The sequence below is a fragment of the Pongo pygmaeus genome, chromosome 2 (assembly GCF_028885625.2).
Source record: "Pongo pygmaeus isolate AG05252 chromosome 2, NHGRI_mPonPyg2-v2.0_pri, whole genome shotgun sequence".
Taxonomy (NCBI): domain Eukaryota; kingdom Metazoa; phylum Chordata; class Mammalia; order Primates; family Hominidae; genus Pongo; species Pongo pygmaeus.
The window spans coordinates 140,921,406-140,937,518 of record NC_085930.1 but is presented as its reverse complement, the minus strand read 5'-3'; the positions used below and the strand labels follow the sequence as shown (position 1 = coordinate 140,937,518).

The 16,113-nt window shown below is 39.5% G+C and overlaps 2 non-coding genes across 2 annotated transcripts; both read left to right on the top strand.

Annotated features, from left to right (window-relative positions):
* Positions 1-9,863: 9,863 nt before the first annotated feature.
* Positions 9,864-9,935, top strand: TRNAC-GCA (transfer RNA cysteine (anticodon GCA)). Its single transcript has one exon. It is a non-coding gene; the product is annotated as a tRNA-Cys (tRNA).
* A 2,709-nt stretch (positions 9,936-12,644) lies between these two features.
* Positions 12,645-12,716, top strand: TRNAC-GCA (transfer RNA cysteine (anticodon GCA)). Its single transcript has one exon. It is a non-coding gene; the product is annotated as a tRNA-Cys (tRNA).
* The last annotated feature ends 3,397 nt before the right edge of the window (positions 12,717-16,113 follow it).

Sequence of the window (16,113 nt, the reverse complement as noted above, 5' to 3'; positions counted from 1 at the left end):
GCAATCTCTCATCCTGGTTGAGGCATGAGACGGGAGAATGTTCCAACAGGTACAGCAATGATGGGAAATACGGGCAGATAGTTCCAGCTAGGGCTGGAAAGATCTAAAGACTTGTTCACTCACACATCTTGTTGGACCTTAGTTGGGGCTGTTGGCCTGAATACCTACATAGAGACTGGTGATAGTGGGACATCTGCCTCAGGTGTTCAGCTTTTCCATGTGGCAGCTTGGACTTCCTCATAGCATGGTGGCTGGGATCCAAGAGCTAGGATCCCAGGAGAAGGAGGTAGAAGCTGCACGTCCTTTTCAGACCTAGCCTCAGAAGTCACACAGCATTACTTTTGCCATAGCCTGTTGGTGTAGACGTCCTAAGCCGCTGGCCAGAATCAAATGGAGGAAACATGGACATTACTTTTCAATGAGAAAAACATTAAAGAAATTTGGGGCCATATGTTAAAACACAATCTGTCCTATGACCACAATTGTTTACTTTCCTCCCACATGCAAAATATATTCACTCCACCAAAGACTCTAGAAAAATCTCATTCCATTATTAAATCAGGCTCAGACTCAAGGTCCACATGCAATTGAGGCTCCCGCAGTGTGGTTCCTCAAGTCCATCTTCTTGAGTACCATCCTTCTCAATCTGAAAACCTGTAAATTAAAGAGACTGATGATCTGTCCTACAGTGGTGGAACAGGAATAGGATAACTGCAGTAGATACTCCCATTCAGAAAGCGAGAAAGTAGGAGGCACACAGCAGCCACTGGTTCACAGCAATTCTGAAATCTCCAAGGCACATGTGGCTAATTCCTTTATTAGGGCTTAGTTTGCTATTATACTTATTATCTGAGAATGATCTCCCATGGCTCTGGTCTCTGCCCTCTAGGCTCTGAGTTACTCTTCCTTGTCCTTGAGAAATGGACCCATAGGTAATGCTAGGAGATTTGAGAAGAGAGGAAGCTAGTACCTGGCTCACTTGTTCACAGGAAGCAGAGCTCTGGATCCTGGGTTTGGTTCTGGAGCAGGGATCTGGCAGTCCCTGGGCATAGGGACTGGTGATAATGAAACATACGGACCTGGTTCTTATAGTAGGGAGTAGACAGACATTAATGTCTCAGGCCCCTTACACAAAATGAGGGACTGGGCTTAGGTATTCTTTAGCTCAGGTAGGGTAGAGGACCCAGATAAATAAGGGAGTTTTCCTATAAGGAAAAGATTAAAACTATTTCAGTCCATGGGAGCTTGGTCAAATTGACAAAAAATATGCTTAGTTTTTTTTTTCTCAAGCCAAATTCACTTCCTAGAAGTAAATCAGGGCCCTTTGAGAGCTGAATTGCTTTCAGCAACATTAATATAATACATTAATTTGCTATTCCTAGGTGATATCATGAAGGAGTTTTAAATTGAGGTAGTTTTCCTTCAGAGCTGCTAGAATATTTTAATTATTTCCTTATGGTATATATTTCACTTACTTCCAAATGGGATTGAGGCAGTATACATCTAAAAAGATTATCAAAACGAAAATAAAGGATCAAAATCTATATAAATAAGTGTGCTAAGACTTAGGGTTAATTTAGTAACAATGATTGAATATTAAATGTGCTCTAAGCTTCATTCCAGAACATACTTTCATACAGCTGTGTCTATGTTTGGTATGTCTTTGAATATGCATAAAAGTCTAAGTATTTGCTTCTGGAAATATTTACTTCCAACTTCTTTAAAGATAAAGCATCTCATTTATTTAGAATGGAATGTTTGAAGTTGGAGGAGTCTTTAGAGATCATCAACTCCAGCTTCTTCTCTCTGCAGCTGAAGGCTGGAGGATCCAGAGAGATTCAGGGGCTTGCCCAAAGGTCAGACTGATTGATCAGAGTTGAAGTTGACTTCATAGCCCAATGTTCTTTCCTCTATACCATAAAGGAGAAATTCTTTTTTTTTTTTTGAGATGGAGATTCACTCTTGTTGCCCGGACTGGAGTGCAATGGCGCAATCTCGGCTCACCGCAACCTCCGCCTCCTGGGTTCAAGCAATTCTCTTGCCTCAGCCTCCCAAGTAGCTGGGACTACAGGCATGCACCACCACACCCGGCTAATTTTGTATTTTTACTAGAGATTGTGTTTCTCCATGTTGGCCAGGCTGGTCTTGAACTCCCGACCTCAGGTGATCTGCCCACTTCGACCTCCCAAAGTACTGGTATTACAGGTGTGAGCCACTGTGCCCAGCCCATAAAGGAGCAATTCTTAGAGCTGAAGTTTTCAGAGTCACTGTTAATTAATAATTTAATGAGAAAGGAAAAAACTATATGTTTGCAATAAAAAAAATGATTTGATATACACGGATCTGATTTTAGATATGAAGTGGCTCTAAACACACATGAACCAGCAGGCTCATGGCTGGACAGTGGTGAATACAGGGAGACAGAAGGAGTAGAGTAGAGACAGGGTTAAGGGTAAGATTGTGAAGAGAGACCCCTGAGGGAGGCCAGAAGTTGTCCTCCTGGTCCCTGCTCACAGTGAGGCTCCAGAGAAGGTGAGAAGTTAAGTCTGGATGCCACTACTCTCCTCTTCAGCCATTCAGTGAAGTGAAAGCCATTACAAGTAGGATTTGGTCAAATCAAAGAATTTAAGTCTTGCAGGTCATTTTCTGACTTATTTCCAAGGAATTAGAATTCAATCAGAGAAGCAGAACCATATAAGTGATATAAAATATTTATTATAGGGATGAGATCTCATGCAATTGTGGGACCTTGGTAAGAGTATAGGTAAGTCTGTTGCTCCTGTGTCTAGTGCTGGGCTTGAAGTCAGCAAGGCCAGCAGTCTGGAAAGGAAGATCAATATGAAGTGGGGGAGAGAAAGGATAAATTGGAACCCACATCAGTCTCTCAATGCCTCCAAACCCTCCAACTCCAACAATGTTGGGATTTGCAGAATGGCTGACTTATTTCACCCCAAAGCTGTTCACAAACTTGGCCCAGGATTCAGAGAAGCTAAAGAGAAGATCCAGTAGGAGGTGGAGGAACTATGGGCCTGCAGCTGCCCTGATGGACAAAGTGAGCCACAAGATCAGTGACTATGGGCAGAATGCAACAGCACCTGCTTCTACACCTCCATCTCATTGTAAACATGCTGCTGCTTCACTTCCACCTTCACATCTGCATATTTTCTTGCGGGCAACTCTGATAGACAACCATGCAGAGAAGGGAATTCCGGGAGATGTATTTCCAGCTTAGCTAAGTTGATTTCATACAAGCCACCACATCCATGAATTAAATTATTCTCCTTATTCTCCCAATAATCTTATATTCAGTGCACTAGCCAAAGGGTTGGTAAGCTTGCTATTTTTTTAATTCTTAGGAAAGCTTAGAGAGGGAGAATATATGAGAAAAGAAGACATTTCATGAAACAAATTAGCAGAAGCATTCATGGAGGGACACACTGATCTCACTGATATGGTGGTCACACAGTAACCTTTAAGGAACAAATCTTTCTCATAAAACAAGGCACATCTCTACCTGAAATTGTAACTGCTGGACTAGAACAAAGTAACTGAACAGCTTGAATGTACCTTGTAAAAGGGCTTTTGTTTCATTTAGAAAATAACTTGAACCCTGGGAGAATCTGGATCAAGTTGAGAGAGAGAAAGAAAGAGGAAGGGGAAGAGAGAATGAGTTTGAGAGTGAATTTTAGAGTAAAACATAGCACATTGTATGACCTCCAGGCTATAATAGAGTGTATATAAAGCATATATATAAAGCATATATAAAAGCCCCTGAAGGCTTTTGAGAGGTAAACTGCAAAGCATTGACTAAATATATCATTTGGCCAATTTTCCCGTGACAATTTAGTTTGGTGCCCTTTGACTGAGACATTCTTTTTTTTTTTTCCTTTAAAAAAAATAAAATAAAACTAACACGTACCTCTCACCTGGCTGAAGGCTTAACAAAAACTTGAAAGACTTCCCTAGACTACAGTGCCAACAGAGTGGGAAATCTGGGCACAGGGCCTAAATCCAGATGCTACTTCTCCAAGACCAGAAAAGTAGACTAATATTATTAGCTGCATTTTGTTTTGATGTTAAGTGAATAATGAAAAGGGCTAAAGGACACCATGACTATCTGGGAAATAAAGAATGCCAGGTGGTGGTATGCCCTGTTGCAGGCAGAGGGAGGCATTTGAGTTTGCTATTGAGTTAAAGGAAGAATTTGTCTTGGTCTGTGAATCAGGCGCAATCTGTTCACTAAGTTAGAGGTTGCAGAGTAGCTTACCCTCAAGTGAGATAACATGTGCCTGTGCTTGCCATTTCCACAATAGGCATGCAGTTGCTTTCTTGAGATGGTTTACTTCATTACACAAATTCTTTCTAATATTAGACCATAGGTTTTTCTTTATTGTGGTAAAACATTATATAGCATTAAATTTACCATATTAGCCATTTTTAAGTGTATAGTTCAATAGCATTAAGTACATTCACATCATTGTGCAACACAGTTCTAGAACTTTTTATCTTGCAAAACTGAAACTCTATACCAACTAAACACTAATTTTTGCCTCTCCAACCCCCTAGCCCTTGGCGACCACATTTCTACTTTCTGTTTCTATGGTTTTGACTGCTTAAGATACTTCATATGGTTAGACTCCTACAATATTTATCCTTCTGCAACTGGCTTATTTCATTTGGTGTAACTTGAGGTTCACCCGTGATGAGGCATGGGACAGAATTTCCCTATTTTTAAAGGCTGAGTAATATTCCATTATGTATATACTCCACATTTTCTTTATTCATTAATCTGTTGATGAACATTTGGGTGGCTTCCACCTCTTGGCTCTGTGAATAATGCTGCAATGAACATAGATATGCAACTACCTCTCAAGATCCTGCTTTGAATTCCTTTGGATAATACCTAGAAGTGGAATTGTTGGATCATATGGTAATTTTATTTTTAATTTTTTGAGAAACCTCCATGTTATCTTCCATAATAACTGCACATTCTCACCAACAGTACATACAAGTTTCAATTTCTCCACATCCTCAACAAGCTTTGTTATTTTGTTCTTTTGATAGTGGTTATTCTAACGGGTGTGAGCTGATGTCTCATTGTGGTTTCAATTTGCATTTACTTATAATTAGGGATGTTGATCATCTTTTCATAGGACATAGGTATTTATAAGAACAAATATTTTGTGCAAAATAATATGGGGAAAAATTAAGGTAGTAAGGTTGAGGGTGAATCTTGTGGCCATGGTAAGAACATATTTTCTTTTTAATGTGGGATTGTATTTGAAAACTCTCACACAGTTTAATCATTTTGTTCTGCCATTATTTGGCCATCCTTGTACTTTCTGACTTGGTCCTCCATGAGAAGGTAACATCTGAGTTTGTGAGTCATTAATTGTCAGGATTAGAAATAATTTAGTAGATCTTCTAATTGTAACATCTGCATTTTACAGTTGAGTAAACTTTGGATTAAAAAGTGAAAAAAATTCAATTGAGAGCAATATCTTGATATAAGGGGAAAATCCTTCTGATTACTGAGAATTTTAATTTCCTGGCTTCATTGAGGTATAATTGACAAATAAAATTGTGTATATTTAAGATATACAATGTTATAATTTTATATAAATATACATTGTGAAATGATTATTACAATCAAGTTAGTTAACACTTCCATTACCTTACATAGTTACCATTTTTAAAAATGGTGAGAACCTTTAAGGTTTACTTTCTAAGCAAATGTCAAGTATACAATACAGCATTTATTATTACCTATAGACACAATGCTGTACATTAGATCCAAAGAACTTATTCATGTTATAATGGGAAGTTTTTAACCATTTGACCAACATCACCCTATTTCTCCCACCACTAAGCACCCAGCAACCACCATCCTACTCCACATCTATAAGTTCGATTGTTTTTTAGATTCCTCACGTAAGTGAGATCATATAGTATTTCTCTTTCTCTGTCCAACTTTTTCGCTTAGCATGATGCCCTCAAGTTGCACCCATGTTATCACAAATGGCAAGATTTCCTTCCTTTTTATAGCTGAATAATATTCCATTGTATGTGTGTATATGTGTGTATCTATATGTGTATATATATGTGTATAAGTATATATATGTATATATGTGTATATATATGTGTATATATATACACACACACATATTTCCAATAAAATCCAAGTATATACATACACGTGTATATATATACGCATATATACATACACGTGTATATATATATAATATATATATACGTATATATATTATATATATACACACACACTTTCTTTAGCCATTCATCTGTTGCTGGACACTTAGGTTGTTTCCATATCTTTGCTATTGTGAATAATGCTTCAATAAACATGAGGGTGCAGATATCTCTTTGAGATACTGACTTCATTTCCTGTGGATATATACCCAGAAGTGAGATTGCTGCATGATATGTTATTCTTATTTTTAATGTTTTGAGGAACTTCCATACTCTTTTCCATAATGGTTATGCCAATTTACATTTCCACCAACAGTGCACAAGAGCTCCCTGAGGAACCTGAGGTTTTCTTCATGTCCTCGCTAACACTTGTTATTTCTTGTCTTTTTGATGATAGTCACCCTAACAGGTGTGAAGTGATATTTCATTTTGATTTGTATTTCTATGATGATTAATGACGTTGAAAACTTTTTTTATGTAATTGATGACTGTTTGTATGTCATTTTTGAGAAAATGTCTATGTATGTCCTTTGCCCACTTTTTAATTGGACTATTAGGTTTTTTTTTTCCATTAAATTGTATGAGTTCTTACATATTTTGGATATTAACCCCTTGTCAGATATGTGGTTTGGAAATATTTTATCCCATTCTGTAAGTTGCCTTTTCATGTTTTAATTGTCTCCTTTGCTGTGCGGAAGCTTTGAAAAACTTAAATTCTAGTTTCCATTATTAAATAGTTTTATGGAATCCAGAAATATTTAGGAGGTTTTGGTTTCGGAAACCCTGTGGTTGAACATATTTTGAATAATTGCCACAATTTTTCTGAGATCTCTGCAAGATGTTTTGTTTTGTAATCTCCTCCTTTTTTGTGGCTCTGATGAAAATCGTTGAGTGCTAGGCTTTGGAATCAGACCAGATTGTTTGGCTTATATACCTTATAATTAAAACAAACATTAACTTTTACTTTTACTTTTGTTTTGAGAGCACTGAGAGCAAATTCATATATGTGATCTCATGATGGCAGAGGGTTAGGAATATAAGAGCAGATCAGTTCAGCTCCTATCTTGTGGCAGGTGCTGTTCTGGGCCTTATGGGGTTTAAACAATCTCAACAAATATGGACAGGGTCCTCAAAACTAGTGCAGGCCTGACTATTCTTTCCAGAGTATCCTGTGTGTATTAGTCAGGGTTCTCTAGAGAAAAAGAACCAAATACGCACACACACACACAGATATGTATATACACACACACACACACACACACACACACATATGTATATGTATATACTTGCACATACACATACACATGCACACACACATACACACATATACATATAGAAAGAGATTTATTATGAGGAATTGGCTCATATGGTTATAGAGGCTGAGAAATCCCAAGATCTCTAGTTAGAAAGCTGGAGATCCAAAATTGCTGACGGTATAGTTTCAGGCTGAAAGCCAGCAGGCTCACGACCCAAGAAGAGCTGATGTTTCATTTTGAGTCCAGAGGCTGGAAAAGACTGATGTTCCAGCTCAATGCAGTCAGGCAAGAGAAGTCCCCTTTCACTCAGCATTTTTCTTCTATTTGGATCTCAACTTGATTGGAGGAAGCCCACCTACATTAGGGAGGGCAGTCTGCATTACTCAGTCTACTAATTCAAATGTTAATCTCATCCAGAAATACCTTCACAGACACCCAGAATAACGTTTAACCAAATATCTGGACACCCTGTGGCCCAGTCAGGTTAAAATATTAAATTAATAAGTACACTATGATTGCCACTGAGGGTTTCCAGGATGACTTTGGGGACATATGGACAAGTTGGCTAGCTGTGTGACCTTGGGCAAGTTATTTAACTTCACTGTGCCTCAGTTTTCTCATTTGTAAGGTAAAGATGATAATATTTCCTCCCTCACTGGATTGTCTTGAGGATTAAATGAATTAGTATTTGTAAAATGTTTAGAAGCATGAATGGCAAGTTGTAAATGGAACATGTTAAATGTGATTTTAACATATTTTAATAGTTGTCTATTTATTTTGATGTACAGTAAAAAGAAATACAACTAGCTTGATTTCAAGTATATTTTTGGTCAGAATGAGGCTAAGTAAAAAACAGTAAGTTGATTTCAAGACAAATAGTAAGTAAATACTACTATAGGAGGTATGTGGAAATGATAAAAACTGTGACAATGGAAAAAGTAAGTGATAACATTTAGAAAATACCCAATTTTCTGAGGAATTTCCTGGAACTGAAAGCTTTCCTGGGATGTAGAACATTTAGTACCAAAACTGGGTAAGTCCCCAGTAAACCAGGATGGTTGGTCACCCTGTAAACAACTACAGCCTGATATTTATCCCACAAGCATTTTTTGAACACTTGTATTGTTCCATGCAGTGGGAGCTTCCAAAGGACCCCGCCTCTAATGCGCTCTAAGTAGAGTGGACCCCAGTCCATATCCTGCCACTGACATGCTTGTTATTTTAAGCAAGGCTCTTTGGCTTCTCTCAACCTGTGTTTCTTAGTGTACAAAAGAAGTGGTTGAAATAATGATCTCTAAAACCCTTCCAGCACTGGAGTTCTTTGATATGAAGCACAGAGTACATCTGCTACTGTTAAAATCTCAACTCCCACTGATGGCCAGCATGAGAAAAGAACAATGAGCAAAGCATGCATTGTAATTCTTTTCTTAGCTCTCAGTTCCAGCCTGAGGTAGGGGAGCCTCTTCTATGCTCCCAACCAACGAAAACTCTGACACAAAATGATTATCCCAAATGTAGGATCCCTTAGAAATGCCTGAATAATGTATGTGGCCTAGGAAATTGGCAGAAGAGAGACTTCTCAATAGGCTCAAACATGTAAGATTTACATAAGAAGTACCTGCACAATTTATTAGGGTGAGAGGAGATGTTTATGAGGTCAGGAAATACAGGTTGCTGTAATTGTGGTTGTGTTTAGAAGTTGAAAATGAATCTTTGGTGGCTGGACCAGGATAAATTATTTACTTGGTTGATTAAGAGACTATCATCTAGAGTGTTGTTTCTCTTCGTCCAATAACCTTTCAAAGTTGGCAATATTCCAAATTTCAGGCAAGTTATGTTTCACAGGAGTATAACTCACTCCCCATCTGTTTTTGTGTGACTAAAATCATCTTACAGTTGTAGCTTGGAAAAGCTATCTCACACAAATTGTTATTTATATATGTATTTTTCCAGAGTCAATTTAATGCAACAAATATCTAGAGTGCTAGTTATGAGCTCAATTCTGTGAAGTCATGAAGAGGAATAAGAATCTCAGTTGCTAGGAGCCTTGGCTAAGAGAAGCTCGACAGGAATCCAGTCATCCACATTATATTGATGTTGCCATTTGTGGAGAATCTGATTATTTTTACTTGGAATTGAGGTTTGCCTTCTGTGAGATATGGTGGACAGGAATAAGGCTCTGGGTACTGGCCAGTCTAAGAAGAGTTTCTTGGCTCCTGAGAACTTAGTTTTCAGGAGTCCTGTCTTTTTTCATAATAAACCTCTTCTAAAGCTTGTAATGCCCAGACTTCCTTCAGACAACATTCTAATTATAGCTCCCCTGAGTCACTGGAGGTTTTTAGAACCAGAATGTTGAGAGAGAGAGAGAGAGATAGACTATAAAAGCAGGCTTACTAGTGTGGGGGTATAGCTCAGGGGTAGAGCATTTGACTGCAGATCAAGAGGTCCCTGGTTCAAATCCAGGTGCCCCCTGTGCATTTGTGTTTTTGTTTCAGAAGAACATGGATTCACTTTGACTTCTTATCTTCAGAAGAACATGGATTCACTTTGACTTCTTATCTTCTATGGCTCATGGCTGATTGACTAATAACTAATGTCCCTTGCTTGCATTCTTAGTACATGCCAGTCTAGGCCCTTTACATTGGTTCTCCTCTATTTCTGACCACAGTTTTACAAGATACATACTTGTTTGCGTGTATTTCCATTTTATATGAGGAGGCTGAGACTTGGAGATACTTATTAATTCACTCAAGGTCAAAAAGCTATAAAGGGCAGATGCAGGATTTGAACCCAGAGCACACACTCTCACTGACTTAAGTATACTACACATACTGCTCTCCTAATGTTAAAATATTTGTGACAAACTCCTACTAGGCAATGTTCCCACAGTCCTGTGATTGCCCATTGAGTTTTAGAACCTGCTGGCCACAAGGAAAACCAGGGACTTAGTGACTGTGCCCATACTTTGCGTTGCCCTGGGGAAAGCGAAGGAATAGAGTTTTATCCGCAGAACATTTGCAGGGAGGTGAACAAGAACCGGTCTGAAGTTTAAGGAACTGCATTTTTCTGCTTTAAAGCTTAAGGATTTCTATTACCTTCCGTCCCCTGTTCATTTCCTACAGCCAAGTACCCCCACATTGGGTAACTTCATTCAGGACCCAGGCATGGAGCCAGAAGTCAGGTGTAACTGCCACCCATAATACAGGCAATGCTCTGTTTTTATATCAGTCTGAACAACATACACTGGGCACCTACTATGTACCAGAACCATGCAAAATGTGAGCCCAGAGGTGAATAAGACATTAGCCCCTGCCCTCATTGAGGGTGTAGGCATGTAGAATAAGAAAATAGAGTCTATGAGCTATACCTAGCTGTGATAGGTGCAGTAACACACAAGAGGCAGTGATTACATCTGTTCAGAGGAGGGGAGGTGAAGGTAAGCGTCTGGAGCAGCTGATGGCCAATCAGGGTTTCAAAGATGAATAATATCTTACAGATGGAGGGTGGAATGGAGGTGGGGTTGTGGAGAGGGGTGGTTGCAATTCCAGGCAGAGGAAACAGCTCAGCAGAGGCTGAAGCCAGGTAGATGCAGATGGAGGCAGCTGGAGCACAAAATGTGATATGGGGAGTGTCAAAAGATAACGCTGAAGCTGAGGAGGCAGGTAAAAATCAGATGAGAAGAACTGCATGTTGTGCTAAGAGACTTTATTGTGAAGGCGTTTAAAGGGCAGTGATCTAGATGGACTTAGTTTTCCAACAGGCTGCTCTGGAAGCAGTACAGGGTGGATGTTGGGGTGGAGGCCGGGAGGGTATTTAGGAGGTGGTGGCACTGACAATGCAGGGGTGGAGATGGATTTGAGCAATGTCAAAGATAAAATCAATAGCATCTACTGATTCACTGGAACTGGGGAGGAGAGGGTGGGAGGAGCCTAGAGTTGACTTAAGTGTTTTGGTCTAGATGACTGAGTACAGGATGGTGGCATCTCCAACCAAGATAGGAAGGAGACTGCTCAGCTGGTTAAGCAGCTAGGCAATGTTCCCATAGTCCCGTGATTGCCCATAGAGTTTTAGAACCTGCTGGCCCTAAGCTGGAATCCTGGCCCTACCACCTGCTAGCTGTGTGACCTAGGGCTAGATATTCATATCAATCTGTGACTCAGTTTCCATCCTGTGTACTACTACTCGTGCCTATTTTATAGGATTTTTGTAACAATTACATGGAGGTTGTCGGTAGAACTTTTAGTACCATGCCTGCCATATTGAAAATGCCCAACATATGTGAGCTATTATTATTACAACAAAGCAAAATAGATGGAGAGGCAGGTTTGGATCAGAAGATGATAAGCTTAGGTTTGGGTATACTGGATTTGAAATCTGAGGCTCCTGTTGGGCATCAGATTGGGTGGGTGCTGGGAGTGGGTGTCTGGGGCCCTCAGACAGCTTGTGAGCTGGAGCTCTGGTTGCTGCTTGTTCCCTGGCCCCATGGCAGCTGACAGACCTCATCAGGGAAAATTTGTTGCAATGACAAAAATTTCCTTGACCTTTTGCTCAATCTTGGAGATGGACGAGATTGAGGTCTCAGATTGGAACGCAAAGGAATAGGAATCAGAGGTGTTCAAAATTGAGTTTTGGGCTTTGGAACATTCAAGGTGCTTTGTTTTTCTTTTTGGTGTTTTTTTGCTTGTTTGTTTTGTCTTTTTTTTTTTTTTTTATACTGAAGTGAGATAGTTGGTCCTGGATGAGGTCCCTATTGAAAATCTGATAAAAATATGCACAATATACAATATGTGCAAATACATAATATTTGCCTATAATTTCAGAATTGCACATGAACATCGGAAGTCAATTTGTGGATACCCAGTTCAGATCCCCTCCATGTCCAATACTTGCTGGTAGCCTGTAATGCTCAAAACATTCATTGATGTGCCCAGAGATCTATGGGCAGCTGGTGGTGTATTTTTTTAAAGCTGGAATATTAGACTGAGGATACAGCATTGAGCTTCAGATGCTGGGAAGAGAATGAGTATAAATGCTCTGGGGAAAACAAAAGATGGTACAGCTAGGAGGAAACTGGGGATGAGTTTAAATTCAAAAGGAATCTTGGACACCAAAGGTATTTATGAGGTGTTTTGCAGGTCATAAAAATGGAATAAATGTTTTTTTGAAGACTATTGGTGTCAAGGGGGTGTAGCTCAGTGGTAGAGCATTTGACTGCAGATCAAGAGGTCCCTGGTTCAAATCCAGGTGCCCCCTATGACATGCTTTTGCTCCTCTCGGCAGCTTCATTAAAAGTCCTGGACTAGGGTAAGGCAAGCAAGGTGCGTAAGGCTCAAAATTTAAGCAGATGCTTACTCTCAGGTTCATGCAAGTGCCTTGTCTCACTAGTTCCTTTATAGCAGAGCTATCGTCTCACATAAACTCACCCTGCCTCTAATATGCACACACAAACCCAGTCATAAACCATGACACATACACACACACGTGTGCTTTCTTACATGTGTCTTTATCTCTTCTTTCCTGTATATTCAATCTTATTAACCAGGCACTTTTTCTCTCCCTTTCTTCAAGTTTTTTTATTTATTTTAGGTTTCATGGAAGAGTTTATAAATTCTGTAAATTTTAGATTTACAGAAGAATTGTTAAGTTAGCAATAGAGAGGTTTTGTATACCCTTTACCTACCTTGCAACATGTTAACATGTTACATAATCATGGTATATTTATCAAAACTATGAAATTAAATGTTTGAGGTGATGGATATGCTAATTACCCCTAATATGATCATTATACACTGGATACATTTATCAAGATATCACACTGTATCACAATTATTATATGTCCATTAAAGGTAATAATAAAATAAAAAAGAAATAAATGCTGGTCCAACACTATTTAGTTTTATTTTTACTTTGTGTCAGTATAGACTAGATGTATATATTTATGGGTTACATGAGATATTTTGATACAGGCATGCAATGGTGCAACACTGTTAACCAAATGACAGACTATTCAGATTTCTCCAGTTTATTTTTTTCTGCTATTTTTTTTTCTGCTCCAGGATTCAATCCAGGATACCATGTTGCGTTTAGTTGCTATCTTTGTAATGTCTCAGTCTTCTTCAGACTGTGACAGTTTCTCAGTCTTCTCTTGTTTTTGTCATTTTTCTTTTAACCTTGACATTTATGAAAAATCCTGGTTAAATATTTTGCAGAATGTCCTCACTTTGGATTTGTCATGATTAGACTGGGGTAGTGAATTTTTAGAAAACCTGTCACAAGGATAATGTGCCATTTTTTTCATATCACATCAGGGGTGGAAGATAAGGCTGCAACGATTTAAGGTTCTGCTACACTGGTAGAACTTTTAGGGCCGGGTGTGGTAGCTCGTGCCTGTAATCCCAGCCCTCTGGGAGGCCTAGGAGGGCAGATCACCTGAGGTCAGGAGTTCGAGACCAGCCTGGCCAACATGGTGAAACCCCGTCTCTACTAAAAGTACAAAAATTAGCCAGCCATGGTGGCTGGCACCTGTAATTACAGTTACTCAGGAGGCTGAGGCAGGAGAATTGCTTGAACCAGGGAGGCGGAGGTTGCAGTGAGCTGAGATGGTGCCACTGCACTCCAGCCTGGGAGACAAGAGCAAGACTCCGTCTCAAACAAAACAAAACAAAAAACAAACAAACAAAAAAAACTTTTAGGAGTCCAGCATCTGGGGCATATCAGCATATGCCTTCTAAAGTGAAAGATGTAGCTATGCCTTACACTGCTCACCACACAGAACAAGGCCCATTGCTTGGTGGGCCACTTTGGATTTTGGTGGCAATGTATTTTGATGTGCTTCTTTGGTATATTTACCGGATAACAATAACCCATAAGACTGTCAGGTTTTAGTGGATCCCGGACCAAGAAAATGGTCTGCAGTAAGAGTAGACTATAGTGAAATCTGGTCTTCCATTTGAGTGTTATGACTTAGTATTGAAAGTGTATGTGTTTACAGGTATGCTCATTATAGCACTATTCACAATAGCAAAGATATGAAATCAACCCAAATGCCCATCAGTGATAGACTGGATAAAGAAAATGTGGTACATATACACCATGGAATACTATGCAGTCATAAAAAGGAATGAGATCATGTCCTTTGCAGGGAATGGAGGGAACTGAAAGACCTTATCCTCTGTAAAATAACACAAGAACAGAAAACCAAACACTGCATGTTCTCACTTATAAGTGGGAGCTGAACAATGAGAACACATGGACGCAGGGAAGGGAACAACACACAATGGGGCCTGTCAGGGCGAGGGGGAGGAAGAGCATCAAGATAAATAGCTAATGCATACAGGGCTTAATACCCAGGTGATGGGTTGATAGTTGCAGCAAACAATGATGGCACACATTTACGTATTAAGAAACCTGCATGTCCTGCACAGGTATCCTGGAACTTAAAATAAAATAAAATTAAGGGCTGGGCGCGGTGGCTCACGCCTGTAATCCCAGCACTTTGGGAGGCCAAGGCGGGCCAATCACTTGAGCTCAGGAGTTTGAGACCAGCCTGGCCAACATGGCAAGGCAGAGGTTGCAGTGAGCTGAGATCATGCCACTGCACTCCAGCCTGGGTGACAGAGTAAGATTCTGTCTCAAAAAACAACAACAACAAAAAATTAAGTTAAAAAATAAAAAAGAAAGTGTGTGTGTCTAGAAGCTGAGAGTAGTTTGGTGGGGTAGGTTGTGGAGATGTTGGTCAAAGGACACAAAATTTCACCTAGACTGGAGGAAAAATTCAAGAGGTCTATTGTACAACATTGTGGTTATAGTTAATAAAAATGTATTGTATACTTGAAAATTGCTGAGGATAGAAAATGACTGAGGTGAGTCTCAATCAATTTAGAGGTTTATTTCACCAAGGTTGAGGATGTGCCTGGGCAAAAGGAACACAAAATCACAGCAACATCTGTGATCTGTGCTGTTTTCAAAGAGGATTTAGGGACTTCAATATTTAAAGCGGAAAGAGCAGGCAGTAGGGGACGGAGGACAGAAAAAGGGAAGAAGAATAGGTAAGAGGCAAGTGGTTGCACCTCTCTGAGGCTTTGTGCAGGGTTCACTGAATTCATATTTTACATGTGAAAAGAGGGGGTAGAGAAATAGTCAACTATGCCTTCATCTCTTGCTCCGTGAATATGAATTTTTACATAAGATGAAGTAAAGATAGAGTAGAGGAAGCAGTCAAATATGCATTTGTCTCAGGTGAGCAGAGAGATGACTTCTAGTCCTATCTTTGTCCTGTACCTGTGAAAATACAGGACAACATTGATTTATATTGTCAGGGTGAAATTCCATAGAACGCTGTTTTAAGGTAAAGATCTTGGGATCCACAAGGAATTTCCTTCTGAGCAAGTAAGGGAGGCCTCCTAGGGTAGTATATGAACTTCTGTCTTTGGAGCTATCTATTTAGAAAAAAAATGGGAGACAGTTTTGCATGACTCAGTTCCCAAGCTTAACTTTTCCCATTGGCATAGTGAGTTTGGAGTTCCTGAGATTTTATTTTTCTTTCACAAGATATACAGTCATGCATCACTTAACGGCAGGGCTAGGTTCTAAGAAATGTGTCGTTAGGTGACTTATTCATTGTGCAAACATCATAGCAATGTATTTACAC